The sequence below is a fragment of the Scyliorhinus torazame genome, chromosome 7, assembly GCF_047496885.1.
Source record: "Scyliorhinus torazame isolate Kashiwa2021f chromosome 7, sScyTor2.1, whole genome shotgun sequence".
Classification (NCBI taxonomy): domain Eukaryota; kingdom Metazoa; phylum Chordata; class Chondrichthyes; order Carcharhiniformes; family Scyliorhinidae; genus Scyliorhinus; species Scyliorhinus torazame.
In genome coordinates this window covers 322235828-322249837 of record NC_092713.1, presented here as the reverse complement: position 1 = coordinate 322249837, position 14010 = coordinate 322235828, and positions in this window count along the sequence as shown.

The following is a 14010-nucleotide window of genomic DNA, read 5'->3' as shown; positions in this document are numbered from 1 at the left end:
TAGCGGGATGAAGCCAGCGTGTTCTCCATCTCTAACGGGATGAAGCCAGCGTGTTGTCCACCCCTAGCGGGATGAAGCCAGCGTGTTGTCCACCCCGAGCGGGATGAAGCCAGCGTGTTGTCCATCTCTAGCGGGATGAAGCCAGCGTGTTGTCCATCCCTAGCGGGATGAAGCCAGCGTGTTGTCCACCCCGAGCGGGATGAAGCCAGCGTGTTGTCCATCCCCAGCGGGGTGAAGCCAGCGTGTTGTCCATCCCTAGCGGGATGAAGCCAGCGTGTTGTCCACCCCTAGCGGGGTGAAGCCAGCGTGCTGTCCATCCCCAGCGGGATGAAGCCAGCGTGTTGTCCACCCCTAGCGGGGTGAAGCCAGCGTGTTGTCCACCCCTAGCGGGGTGAAGCCAGCGTGTTGTCCATCCCTAGCGGGATGAAGCCAGCGTGTTGTCCATCCCTAGCGGGATGAAGCCAGCGTGTTGTCCATCCCTAGCGGGGTGAAGCCAGCGTGTTGTCCACCCCTAGCGGGATGAAGCCAGCGTGTTGTCCATCCCTCGCGGGGTGAAGCCAGCGTGTTGTCCATACCTAGCGGGGTGAAGCCAGCGTGTTGTCCATCCCGAGCGGGATGAAGCCAGCGTGTTGTCCATCCCTAGCGGGATGAAGCCAGCGTGTTGTCCATCTCTAGCGGGATGAAGCCAGCGTGCTGTCCATCTCTAGCGGGATGAAGCCAGCGTGTTGTCCATCCCTAGCGGGATGAAGCCAGCGTGTTGTCCACCCCGAGCGGGATGAAGCCAGCGTGTTGTCCACCCCGAGCGGGATGAAGCCAGCGTGTTGTCCATCTCTAGCGGGATGAAGCCAGCGTGTTGTCCATCCCTAGCGGGATGAAGCCAGCGTGTTGTCCATCCCTAGCGGGGTGAAGCCAGCGTGTTGTCCATCCCTAGCGGGATGAAGCCAGCGTGTTGTCCATCCCTAGCGGGATGAAGCCAGCGTGTTGTCCATCTCTAGCGGGATGAATCCAGCGTGTTGTCCATCCCTAGCGGGATGAAGCCAGCGTGTTGTCCACCCCTCGCGGGGTGAAGCCAGCGTGTTGTCCATCTCTAGCGGGATGAAGCCTGCGTGTTGTCCATCTCTAGCGGGATGAAGCCAGCGTGTTGTCCACCCCTAGCGGGATGAAGCCAGCGTGTTGTCCATCCCTAGCGGGATGAAGCCAGCGTGTTGTCCATCTCTAGCGGGATGAAGCCAGCGTGCTGTCCATCTCTAGCGGGATGAAGCCAGCGTGTTGTCCATCCCTAGCGAGATAAAGACAGCGTGTTGTCCATCCCTAGCGGGATGAAGCCAGCGTGTTGTCCACCCATAGCGGGATGAAGCCAGCGTGTTGTCCACCCCTAGCGGGGTGAAGCCAGCGTGTTGTCCACCCCTAGCGGGGTGAAGCCAGCGTGTTGTCCATCTCTAGCGGGATGAAGCCTGCGTGTTGTCCATCCCTAGCGGGATGAAGCCAGCGTGTTGTCCATCCCTAGCGGGATGAAGCCAGCGTGTTGTCCACCCCTAGCGGGGTGAAGCCAGCGTGTTGTCCACCCCTAGCGGGGTGAAGCCAGCGTGTTGTCCATCCCTAGCGGGGTGAAGCCAGCGTGTTGTCCATCCCTAGCGGGATGAAGCCAGCGTGTTGTCCACCCCTAGCGGGATGAAGCCAGCGTGTTGTCCATCCCTAGCGGGGTGAAGCCAGCGTGTTGTCCATCTCTAGCGGGATGAAGCCAGCGTGTTGTCCACCCCTAGCGGGGTGAAGCCAGCGTGTTGTCCATCTCTAGCGGGATGAAGCCTGCGTGTTGTCCATCCCTAGCGGGATGAAGCCAGCGTGTTGTCCATCCCTAGCGGGATGAAGCCAGCGTGTTGTCCATCCCTAGCGGGATGAAGCCAGCGTGTTGTCCATCCCTAGCGGGATGAAGCCAGCGTGTTGTCCATCTCTAGCGGGATGAAGCCAGCGTGTTGTCCATCTCTAGCGGGGTGAAGCCAGCGTGTTGTCCATCCCTAGCGGGGTGAAGCCAGCGTGTTGTCCATCCCTAGCGGGATGAAGCCAGCGTGTAGTCCATCTCTAGCGGGATGAAGCCAGCGTGTTGTCCACCCCTAGCGGGATGAAGCCAGCGTGTTGTCCATCTCTAGCGGGGTGAAGCCAGCGTGTTGTCCATCCCTAGCGGGGTGAAGCCAGCGTGTTGTCCATCCCTAGCGGGGTGAAGCCAGCGTGTTGTCCATCCCTAGCGGGATGAAGCCAGCGTGTTGTCCATCTCTAGCGGGATGAAGCCAGCATGTTGTCCATCTCTAGCGGGATGAAGCCAGCGTGTTGTCCATCTCTAGCGAGATGAAGCCAGCGTGTTGTCCATCTCTAGCGGGATGAAGCCAGCGTGTTGTCCACCCCTAGCGGGGTGAAGCCAGCGTGTTGTCCACCCCTAGCGGGGTGAAGCCAGCGTGTTGTCCATCTCTAGCGGGATGAAGCCTGCGTGTTGTCCATCCCTAGCGGGATGAAGCCAGCGTGTTGTCCATCCCTAGCGGGATGAAGCCAGCGTGTTGTCCATCCCTAGCGGGATGAAGCCAGCGTGTTGTCCACCCCTAGCGGGGTGAAGCCAGCGTGTTGTCCATCCCTAGCGGGGTGAAGCCAGCGTGTTGTCCATCCCTAGCGGGATGAAGCCAGCGTGTTGTCCACCCCTAGCGGGATGAAGCCAGCGTGTTGTCCATCCCTAGCGGGGTGAAGCCAGCGTGTTGTCCATCTCTAGCGGGATGAAGCCAGCGTGTTGTCCACCCCTAGCGGGGTGAAGCCAGCGTGTTGTCCATCTCTAGCGGGATGAAGCCAGCGTGTTGTCCACCCCTAGCGGGATGAAGCCTGCGTGTTGTCCATCCCTAGCGGGATGAAGCCAGCGTGTTGTCCATCCCTAGCGGGATGAAGCCAGCGTGTTGTCCATCCCTAAGGGGTGAAGCCAGCGTGTTGTCCATCCCTAGCGGGGTGAAGCCAGCGTGTTGTCCACCCCTAGCGGGATGAAGCCAGCGTGTTGTCCATCCCTAGCGGGATGAAGCCAGCGTGTTGTCCATCTCTAGCGGGATGAAGCCAGCGTGTTGTCCACCCCTAGCGGGATGAAGCCAGCGTGTTGTCCATCCCTAGCGGGATGAAGCCAGCGTGTTGTCCATCTCTAGCGGGATGAAGCCAGCGTGTTGTCCATCCCTAGCGGGATGAAGCCAGCGTGTTGTCCATCTCTAGCGGGATGAAGCCAGCGTGCTGTCCATCTCTAGCGGGATGAAGCCAGCGTGTTGTCCATCCCTAGCGGGATGAAGACAGCGTGTTGTCCATCCCTAGCGGGATGAAGCCAGCATGTTGTCCACCCATAGCGGGATGAAGCCAGCGTGTTGTCCATCCCTAGCGGGATGAAGCCAGCGTGTTGTCCACCCATAGCGGGATGAAGCCAGCGTGTTGTCCATCTCTAGCGGGGTGAAGCCAGCGTGTTGTCCATCTCTAGCGGGGTGAAGCCAGCGTGTTGTCCATCCCTAGCGGGGTGAAGCCAGCGTGTTGTCCATCCCTAGCGGGATGAAGCCAGCGTGTAGTCCATCTCTAGCGGGATGAAGCCAGCGTGTTGTCCACCCATAGCGGGATGAAGCCAGCGTGTTGTCCATCTCTAGCGGGGTGAAGCCAGCGTGTTGTCCATCCCTAGCGGGGTGAAGCCAGCGTGTTGTCCATCCCTAGCGGGGTGAAGCCAGCGTGTTGTCCATCCCTAGCGGGATGAAGCCAGCGTGTTGTCCATCTCTAGCGGGATGAAGCCAGCGTGTTGTCCATCCCTAGCGGGATGAAGCCAGCGTGTTGTCCATCCCTAGCGGGATGAAGCCAGCGTGTTGTCCATCTCTAGCGGGATGAAGCCAGCGTGTTGTCCATCTCTAGCGAGATGAAGCCAGCGTGTTGTCCATTCCTAGCGGGATGAAGCCAGCGTGTTGTCCATCCCTAGCGGGATGAAGCCAGCGTGTTGTCCATCTCTAGCGGGATGAAGCCAGCGTGTTGTCCATCTCTAGCGAGATGAAGCCAGCGTGTTGTCCATCTCCAGCGGGGTGAAGCCAGCGTGTTGTCCATCTCTAGCGAGATGAAGCCAGCGTGTTGTCCATCTCTAGCGAGATGAAGCCAGCGTGTTGTCCATCTCTAGCGGGGTGAAGCCAGCGTGTTGTCCATCCCTAGCGGGGTGAAGCCAGCGTGTTGTCCACCCCTAGCGGGGTGAAGCCAGCGTGTTGTCCATCCCTAGCGGGGTGAAGCCAGCGTGTTGTCCATCCCTAGCGGGATGAAGCCAGCGTGTTGTCCATCCCGAGCGGGATGAAGCCAACGTGTTGTCCAACCCTAGCGGGATGAAGCCAGCGTGTTGTCCATCCCTAGCGGGATGAAGCCAGCGTGTTGTCCATCCCTAGCGGGATGAAGCCAGCGTGTTGTCCACCCCGAGCGGGATGAAGCCAGCGTGTTCTCCATCTCTAACGGGATGAAGCCAGCGTGTTGTCCACCCCTAGCGGGATGAAGCCAGCGTGTTGTCCACCCCGAGCGGGATGAAGCCAGCGTGTTGTCCATCTCTAGCGGGATGAAGCCAGCGTGTTGTCCATCCCTAGCGGGATGAAGCCAGCGTGTTGTCCACCCCGAGCGGGATGAAGCCAGCGTGTTGTCCATCCCCAGCGGGGTGAAGCCAGCGTGTTGTCCATCCCTAGCGGGATGAAGCCAGCGTGTTGTCCACCCCTAGCGGGGTGAAGCCAGCGTGCTGTCCATCCCCAGCGGGATGAAGCCAGCGTGTTGTCCACCCCTAGCGGGGTGAAGCCAGCGTGTTGTCCACCCCGAGCGGGATGAAGCCAGCGTGTTGTCCACCCCTAGCGGGGTGAAGCCAGCGTGTTGTCCACCCCGAGCGGGGTGAAGCCAGCGTGTTGTCCATCCCTAGCGGGATGAAGCCAGCGTGTTGTCCATCTCTAGCGGGATGAAGCCAGCGTGTTGTCCATCCCTAGCGGGATGAAGCCAGCGTGTTGTCCATCCCTAGCGGGATGAAGCCAGCGTGTTGTCCACCCCTAGCGGGGTGAAGCCAGCGTGCTGTCCATCCCCAGCGGGATGAAGCCAGCGTATTGTCCACCCCTAGCGGGGTGAAGCCAGCGTGTTGTCCACCCCGAGCGGGATGAAGCCAGCGTGTTGTCCACCCCTAGCGGGGTGAAGCCAGCGTGTTGTCCACCCCGAGCGGGGTGAAGCCAGCGTGTTGTCCATCCCTAGCGGGATGAAGCCAGCGTGTTGTCCACCCCTAGCGGGGTGAAGCCAGCGTGCTGTCCATCCCCAGCGGGGTGAAGCCAGCGTGTTGTCCATCTCTAGCGGGGTGAAGCCAGCGTGTTGTCCATCCCTAGCGGGATGAAGCCAGCGTGTTGTCCATCCCTAGCGGGGTGAAGCCAGCGTGTTGTCCACCCCGAGCGGGGTGAAGCCAGCGTGTTGTCCATCTCTAGCGGTGTGAAGCCAGCGTGTTGTCCATCCCTAGCGGGATGAAGCCAGCGTGTTGTCCACCCCGAGCGGGATGAAGCCAGCGCGTTGTCCATCCCTAGCGGGGTGAAGCCAGCGTGTTGTCCACCCCGAGCGGGATGAAGCCAGCGTGTTGTCCATCCCTAGCGGGGTGAAGCCAGCGTGTTGTCCATCTCTAGCGGGGTGAAGCCAGCATGTTGTCCATCCCTAGCGGGATGAAGCCAGCGTGTTGTCCATCTCTAGCGGGGTGAAGCCAGCGTGTTGTCCATCTCTAGCGGGGTGAAGCCAGCGTGTTGTCCACCCCGAGCGGGGTGAAGCCAGCATGTTGTCCATCCCTAGCGGGATGAAGCCAGCGTGTTGTCCACCCCGAGCGGGATGAAGCCAGCATGTTGTCCATCCCTAGCGGGATGAAGCCAGTGTGTTGTCCATCTCTAGCGGGGTGAAGCCAGCGTGTTGTCCATCTCTAGCGGGGTGAAGCCAGCGTGTTGTCCACCCCGAGCGGGGTGAAGCCAGCGTGTTGTCCATCTCTAGCGGGGTGAAGCCAGCGTGTTGTCCATCCCTAGCGGGATGAAGCCAGCATGTTGTCCATCCCTAGCGGGATGAAGCCAGCATGTTGTCCACCCCGAGCGGGATGAAGCCAGCGTGTTGTCCACCCCGAGCGGGATGAAGCCAGCGTGTTGTCCACCCCTAGCGGGATGAAGCCAGCGTGTTGTCCACCCCGAGCGGGATGAAGCCAGCGTGTTGTCCATCCCTAGCGGGATGAAGCCAGCGTGTTGTCCACCCCGAGCGGGATGAAGCCAGCGTGTTGTCCACCCCGAGCGGGATGAAGCCAGCGTGTTGTCCACCCCGAGCGGGATGAAGCCAGCGTGTTGTCCATCCCTAGCGGGATGAAGCCAGCGTGTTGTCCATCCCTAGCGGGGTGAAGCCAGCGTGTTGTCCATCCCAAGCGGGGTGAAGCCAGCGTGTTGTCCATCCCTAGCGGGATGAAGCCAGCGTGTTGTCCACCCCGAGCGGGGTGAAGCCAGCGTGTTGTCCATCTCTAGCGGTGTGAAGCCAGCGTGTTGTCCATCCCTAGCGGGATGAAGCCAGCGTGTTGTCCACCCCGAGCGGGATGAAGCCAGCTTGTTGTCCACCCCTAGCGGGGTGAAGCCAGCGTGTTGTCCATCCCCAGCGGGGTGAAGCCAGCGTGTTGTCCATCCCTAGCGGGATGAAGCCAGCGTGTTGTCCACCCCTAGCGGGGTGAAGCCAGCGTGCTGTCCATCCCCAGCGGGATGAAGCCAGCGTGTTGTCCACCCCTAGCGGGGTGAAGCCAGCGTGTTGTCCACCCCGAGCGGGATGAAGCCAGCGTGTTGTCCACCCCTAGCGGGGTGAAGCCAGCGTGTTGTCCACCCCGAGCGGGGTGAAGCCAGCGTGTTGTCCATCCCTAGCGGGATGAAGCCAGCGTGTTGTCCACCCCTAGCGGGGTGAAGCCAGCGTGCTGTCCATCCCCAGCGGGGTGAAGCCAGCGTGTTGTCCATCTCTAGCGGGGTGAAGCCAGCGTGTTGTCCATCCCTAGCGGGATGAAGCCAGCGTGTTGTCCATCCCTAGCGGGGTGAAGCCAGCGTGTTGTCCACCCCGAGCGGGGTGAAGCCAGCGTGTTGTCCATCTCTAGCGGTGTGAAGCCAGCGTGTTGTCCATCCCTAGCGGGATGAAGCCAGCGTGTTGTCCACCCCGAGCGGGATGAAGCCAGCGTATTGTCCATCCCTAGCGGGGTGAAGCCAGCGTGTTGTCCACCCCGAGCGGGATGAAGCCAGCGTGTTGTCCATCCCTAGCGGGGTGAAGCCAGCGTGTTGTCCATCTCTAGCGGGGTGAAGCCAGCATGTTGTCCATCCCTAGCGGGATGAAGCCAGCCTGTTGTCCATCTCTAGCGGGGTGAAGCCAGCGTGTTGTCTATCTCTAGCGGGGTGAAGCCAGCATGTTGTCCATCCCTAGCGGGATGAAGCCAGCGTGTTGTCCATCCCTAGCGGGGTGAAGCCAGCGTGTTGTCCACCCCGAGCGGGATGAAGCCAGCGTGTTGTCCACCCCGAGCGGGATGAAGCCAGCGTGTTGTCCATCCCTAGCGGGGTGAAGCCAGCGTGTTGTCCATCTCTAGCGGGGTGAAGCCAGCATGTTGTCCATCCCTAGCGGGATGAAGCCAGCGTGTTGTCCATCTCTAGCGGGGTGAAGCCAGCATGTTGTCCATCCCTAGCGGGATGAAGCCAGCGTGTTGTCCATCTCTAGCGGGGTGAAGCCAGCATGTTGTCCATCTCTAGCGGGGTGAAGCCAGCGTGTTGTCCATCTCTAGCGGGGTGAAGCCAGCGTGTTGTCCACCCCGAGCGGGGTGAAGCCAGCGTGTTGTCCATCTCTAGCGGGGTGAAGCCAGCGTGTTGTCCATCCCTAGCGGGGTGAAGCCAGCGTGTTGTCCACCCCGAGCGGGGTGAAGCCAGCGTGTTGTCCACCCCGAGCGGGGTGAAGCCAGCGTGTTGTCCATCTCTAGCGGGGTGAAGCCAGCGTGTTGTCCATCTCTAGCGGGATGAAGCCAGCATGTTGTCCATCCCTAGCGGGATGAAGCCAGCGTGTTGTCCACCCCGAGCGGGATGAAGCCAGCGTGTTGTCCACCCCGAGCGGGATGAAGCCAGCGTGTTGTCCATCCCTAGCGGGATGAAGCCAGCGTGTTGTCCATCCCTAGCGGGATGAAGCCAGCGTGTTGTCCATCCCTAGCGGGATGAAGCCAGCGTGTTGTCCAACCCGAGCGGGATGAAGCCAGCGTGTTGTCCATCCCTAGCGGGATGAAGCCAGCATGTTGTCCATCCCTAGCGGATGAAGCCAGCATGTTGTCCATCCCTAGCGGGGTGAAGCCAGCGTGTTGTCCATCCCTAGCGGGGTGAAGCCAGCGTGTTGTCCATCCCTAGCGGGATGAAGCCAGCGTGTTGTCCATCCCTAGCGGGGTGAAGCCAGCGTGTTGTCCATCCCTAGCGGGGTGAAGCCAGCGTGTTGTCCATCCCTAGCGGGATGAAGCCAGCGTGTTGTCCACCCCTAGCGGGATGAAGCCAGCGTGTTGTCCATCCCTAGCGGGATGAAGCCAGCGTGTTGTCCATCCCTAGCGGGGTGAAGCCAGCGTGTTGTCCATCACTAGCGGGGTGAAGCCAACGTGTTGTCCATCCCTAGCGGGGTGAAGCCAGCGTGTTGTCCACCCCGAGCGGGATGAAGCCAGCGTGTTGTCCATCTCTAGCGGGATGAAGCCAGCGTGTTGTCCATCCCTAGCGGGATGAAGCCAGCGTGTTGTCCATCCCTAGCGGGATGAAGCCAGCGTGTTGTCCATCCCTAGCGGGGTGAAGCCAGTGTGTTGTCCATCCCTAGCGGGGTGAAGCCAGTGTGTTGTCCATCCCTAGTGGGATGAAGCCAGCGTGTTGTCCACCCCGAGCGGGATGAAGCCAGCGTGTTGTCCACCCCGAGCGGGATGAAGCCAGCGTGTTGTCCATCCCGAGCGGGATGAAGCCAGCGTGTTGTCCACCCCGAGCGGGATGAAGCCAGCGTGTTGTCCATCCCTAGCGGGATGAAGCCAGCGTGTTGTCCACCCCTAGCGGGATGAAGCCAGCGTGTTGTCCATCCCTAGCGGGATGAAGCCAGCGTGTTGTCCACCCCGAGCGGGATGAAGCCAGCGTGTTGTCCATCCCTAGCGGGATGAAGCCAGCGTGTTGTCCATCCCTAGCGGGATGAAGCCAGCGTGTTGTCCATCCCTAGCGGGATGAAGCCAGCGTGTTGTCCATCCCTAGCGGGATGAAGCCAGCGTGTTGTCCATCCCTAGCGGGATGAAGCCAGCGTGTTGTCCACCCCTAGCGGGATGAAGCCAGCATGTTGTCCATCTCTAGCGGGATGAAGCCAGCGTGTTGTCCATCCCTAGCGGGGTGAAGCCAGCGTGTTGTCCATCCCTAGCGGGATGAAGCCAGCGTGGTGTCCATCCCTAGCGGGATGAAGCCAGCGTGTTGTCTATCCCTAGCGGGGTGAAGCCAGCGTGTTGTCTATCCCTAGCGAGGTGAAGCCAGCGTGTTGTATATCTCTAGTGGGATGAAGCCAGCGTGTTGTCCATCCCTAGCGGGATGAAGCCAGCGTGTTGTCCACCCCTAGCGGGATGAAGCCAACATGTTGTCCATCTCTAGCGGGATGAAGCCAGCGTGTTGTCCACCCCTAGCGGGATGAAGCCAGCGTGTTGTCCACCCCTAGCGGGATGAAGCCAGCGTGTTGTCCATCCCTAGCGGGATGAAGCCAGCGTGTTGTCCATCCCTAGCGGGGTGAAGCCAGCGTGTTGTCCACCCCTAGCGGGATGAAGCCAGCGTGTTGTCCATCCCTAGCGGGATGAAGCCAGCGTGTTGTCCATCCCTAGCGGGATGAAGCCAGCGTGTTGTCCATCCCTAGCGGGATGAAGCCAGCGTGTTGTCCATCCCTAGCGGGATGAAGCCAGCGTGTTGTCCATCTCTAGCGGGATGAAGCCAGCGTGTTGTTCATCCCTAGCGGGATGAAGCCAGCGTGTTGTCCATCCCTAGCGGGATGAAGCCAGCGTGTTGTCCATCCCTAGCGGGATGAAGCCAGCGTGTTGTCCATCCCTAGCGGGATGAAGCCAGCGTGTTGTCCATCCCTAGCGGGATGAAGCCAGCGTGTTGTCCATCCCTAGCAGGATGAAGCCAGCGTGTTGTATATCTCTAGCGGGATGAAGCCAGCATGTTGTCCATCTCTAGCGGGATGAAGCCAGCGTGTTGTCCATCCCTAGCGGGATGAAGCCAGCGTGTTGTATATCTCTAGCGGGATGAAGCCAGCCTGTTGTCCATCCCTAGCGGGATGAAGCCAGCGTGTTGTCCACCCCTAGCGGGATGAAGCCAGCGTGTTGTCCACCCCTAGCGGGATGAAGCCAGCGTGTTGTCCATCTCTAGCGGGATGAAGCCAGCGTGTTGACTATCCCTAGCGGGATGAAGCCAGCGTGTTGTCTATCCCTAGCGGGATGAAGCCAGCGTGTTGTCTATCCCTAGCGGGATGAAGCCAGCGAGTTGTATATCTCTAGCGGGATGAAGCCAGCATGTTGTCCATCCCTAGCGGGGTGAAGCCAGCGTGTTTTCCATCCCTAGCGGGATGAAGCCAGCGTGTTGTCCACCCCTAGCGGGATGAAGCCAGCGTGTTGTATATCTCTAGCGGGATGAAGCCAGCGTGTTGTCCATCCCTAGCGGGATGAAGCCAGCGTGTTGTCCACCCCTAGCGGGATGAAGCCAGCGTGTTGTCCATCCCTAGCGGGATGAAGCCAGCGTGTTGTCCATCTCTAGCGGGATGAAGCCAGCGTTTGTCCATCCCTAGCGGGATGAAGCCAGCGTGTTGTCCATCTCTAGCGGGATGAAGCCAGCGTGTTGTCTATCCCTAGCGGGATGAAGCCAGCGTGTTGTCCATCCCTAGCGGGATGAAGCCAGCGTGTTGTATATCTCTAGCGGGATGAAGCCAGCATGTTGTCCATCCCTAGCGGGGTGAAGCCAGCGTGTTGTATATCTCTAGCGGGATGAAGCCAGCGTGTTGTCCATCCCTAGCGGGATGAAGCCAGCGTGTTGTCCACCCCTAGCGGGATGAAGCCAGCGTGTTGTCCACCCCTAGCGGGATGAAGCCAGCGTGTTGTCCATCCCTAGCGGGATGAAGTCAGCGTGTTGTCCATCCCTAGCGGGGTGAAGCCAGCGTGTTGTCCATCCCTAGCGGGGTGAAGCCAGCGTGTTGTCCATCCCTAGCGGGGTGAAGCCAGCGTGTTGTCCATCCCTAGCGGGGAGAAGCCAGCATGTTGTCCATCCCTAGCGGGATGAAGCCAGCGTGTTGTATATCTCTAGTGGGATGAAGCCAGCGTGTTGTCCATCCCTAGCGGGATGAAGCCAGCGTGTTGTCCATCTCTAGCGGGATGAAGCCAGCGTGTTGTCTATCCCTAGCGGGATGAAGCCAGCGTGTTGTCCATCCCTAGCGGGATGAAGCCAGCGTGTTGTATATCTCTAGCGGGATGAAGCCAGCATGTTGTCCATCCCTAGCGGGGTGAAGCCAGCGTGTTGTCCACCCCTAGCGGGATGAAGCCAGCGTGTTGTCCACCCCTAGCGGGATGAAGCCAACGTGATGTCCACCCCTAGCGGGATGAAGCCAGCGTGTTGTCCATCCCTAGCGGGATGAAGCCAGCGTGTTGTCCATCCCTAGCGGGGTGAAGCCAGCGTGTTGTCCATCCCTAGCGGGGTGAAGCCAGCGTGTTGTCCATCCCTAGCGGGGTGAAGCCAGCGTGTTGTCCATCCCTAGCGGGGAGAAGCCAGCGTGTTGTCCATCCCTAGCGGGATGAAGCCAGCATGTTGTCCACCCCTAGCGGGATGAAGCCAGCGTGTTGTCCATCCCTAGCGGGATGAAGCCAGCGTGTTGTCCACCCCTAGCGGGATGAAGCCAGCGTGTTGTCCATCTCTAGCGGGATGAAGCCAGCGTGTTGTATATCTCTAGCGGGGTGAAGCCAGCGTGTTGTCCATCTCTAGCGGGATGAAGCCAGCGTGTTGTATATCTCTAGCGGGGTGAAGCCAGCGTGTTGTCTATCCCTAGCGGGGTGAAGCCAGCGTGTTGTCCATCCTTAGCGGGATGAAGCCAGCGTGTTCTCCATCTCTAGCGGGATGAAGCCAGCGTGTTGTATATCTCTAGCGGGGTGAAGCCAGCGTGTTGTCTATCCCTAGCGGGATGAAGCCAGCGTGTTGTCTATCCCTAGCGGGATGAAGCCAGCGTGTTGTCCATCCCTAGCGGGGTGAAGCCAGCGTGTTGTCCATCTCTAGCGGGATGAAGCCAGCGTGTTGTCCATCCCTAGCGGGGTGAAGCCAGCGTGTTGTCTATCCCTAGCGGGATGAAGCCAGCGTGTTGTCTATCCCTAGCGGGATGAAGCCAGCGTGTTGTCCATCCCTAGCGGGGTGAAGCCAGCGTGTTGTCCATCTCTAGCGGGATGAAGCCAGCGTGTTGTCCATCCCTAGCGGGGTGAAGCCAGCGTGTTGTCCATCTCTAGCGGGATGAAGCCAGCGTGTTGTCCATCCCTAGCGGGGTGAAGCCAGCGTGTTGTCTATCCCTAGCGGGATGAAGCCAGCGTGTTGTCTATCCCTAGCGGGATGAAGCCAGCGTGTTGTCTATCCCTAGCGGGATGAAGCCAGCGTGTTGTCCATCCCTAGCGGGGTGAAGCCAGCGTGTTGTCCATCTCTAGCGGGTTGAAGCCAGCGTGTTGTCTATCCCTAGCGGGATGAAGCCAGCGTGTTGTCCATCCCTAGCGGGGTGAAGCCAGCGTGTTGTCTATCCCTAGCGGGGTGAAGCCAGCGTGTTGTCTATCCCTAGCGGGATGAAGCCAGCGTGTTGTCCATCTCTAGCGGGATGAAGCCAGCGTGTTGTCCACCCCTAGCGAGATGAAGCCAGCGTGTTGTCCATCCCTAGCGGGATGAAGCCAGCGTGTTGTCCATCCCTAGCGGGATGAAGCCAGCGTGTTGTCCATCCCTAGCGGGATGAAGCCAGCGTGTTGTCCATCCCTAGCGGGATGAAGCCAGCGTGTTGTCCATCCCTAGCGGGATGAAGCCAGCGTGTTGTCCATCTCTAGCGGGATGAAGCCAGCGTGTTGTTCATCCCTAGCGGGATGAAGCCAGCGTGTTGTCCATCCCTAGCGGGATGAAGCCAGCGGGTTGTCCATCCCTAGCGGGATGAAGCCAGCGTGTTGTCCATCCCTAGCGGGATGAAGCCAGCGTGTTGTCCATCCCTAGCGGGATGAAGCCAGCGTGTTGTCCATCCCTAGCAGGATGAAGCCAGCGTGTTGTATATCTCTAGCGGGATGAAGCCAGCGTGTTGTCCATCCCTAGCGGGATGAAGCCAGCGTGTTGTATATCTCTAGCGGGATGAAGCCAGCCTGTTGTCCATCCCTAGCGGGATGAAGCCAGCGTGTTGTCCACCCCTAGCGGGATGAAGCCAGCGTGTTGTCCATCTCTAGCGGGATGAAGCCAGCGTGTTGACTATCCCTAGCGGGATGAAGCCAGCGTGTTGTCTATCCCTAGCGGGATGAAGCCAGCGTGTTGTCTATCCCTAGCGGGATGAAGCCAGCGTGTTGTATATCTCTAGCGGGATGAAGCCAGCATGTTGTCCATCCCTAGCGGGGTGAAGCCAGCGTGTTGTCCATCCCTAGCGGGATGAAGCCAGCGTGTTGTCCACCCCTAGCGGGATGAAGTCAGCGTGTTGTATATCTCTAGCGGGATGAAGCCAGCGTGTTGTCCATCCCTAGCGGGATGATGCCAGCGTGTTGTCCACCCCTAGCGGGATGAAGCCAGCGTGTTGTCCATCCCTAGCGGGATGAAGCCAGCGTGTTGTCCATCTCTAGCGGGATGAAGCCAGCGTGTTGTCCATCCCTAGCGGGATGAAGCCAGCGTGTTGTCCATCTCTAGCGGGATGAAGCCAGCGTGTTGTCTATCCCTAGCGGGATGAAGCCAGCGTGTTGTCCAT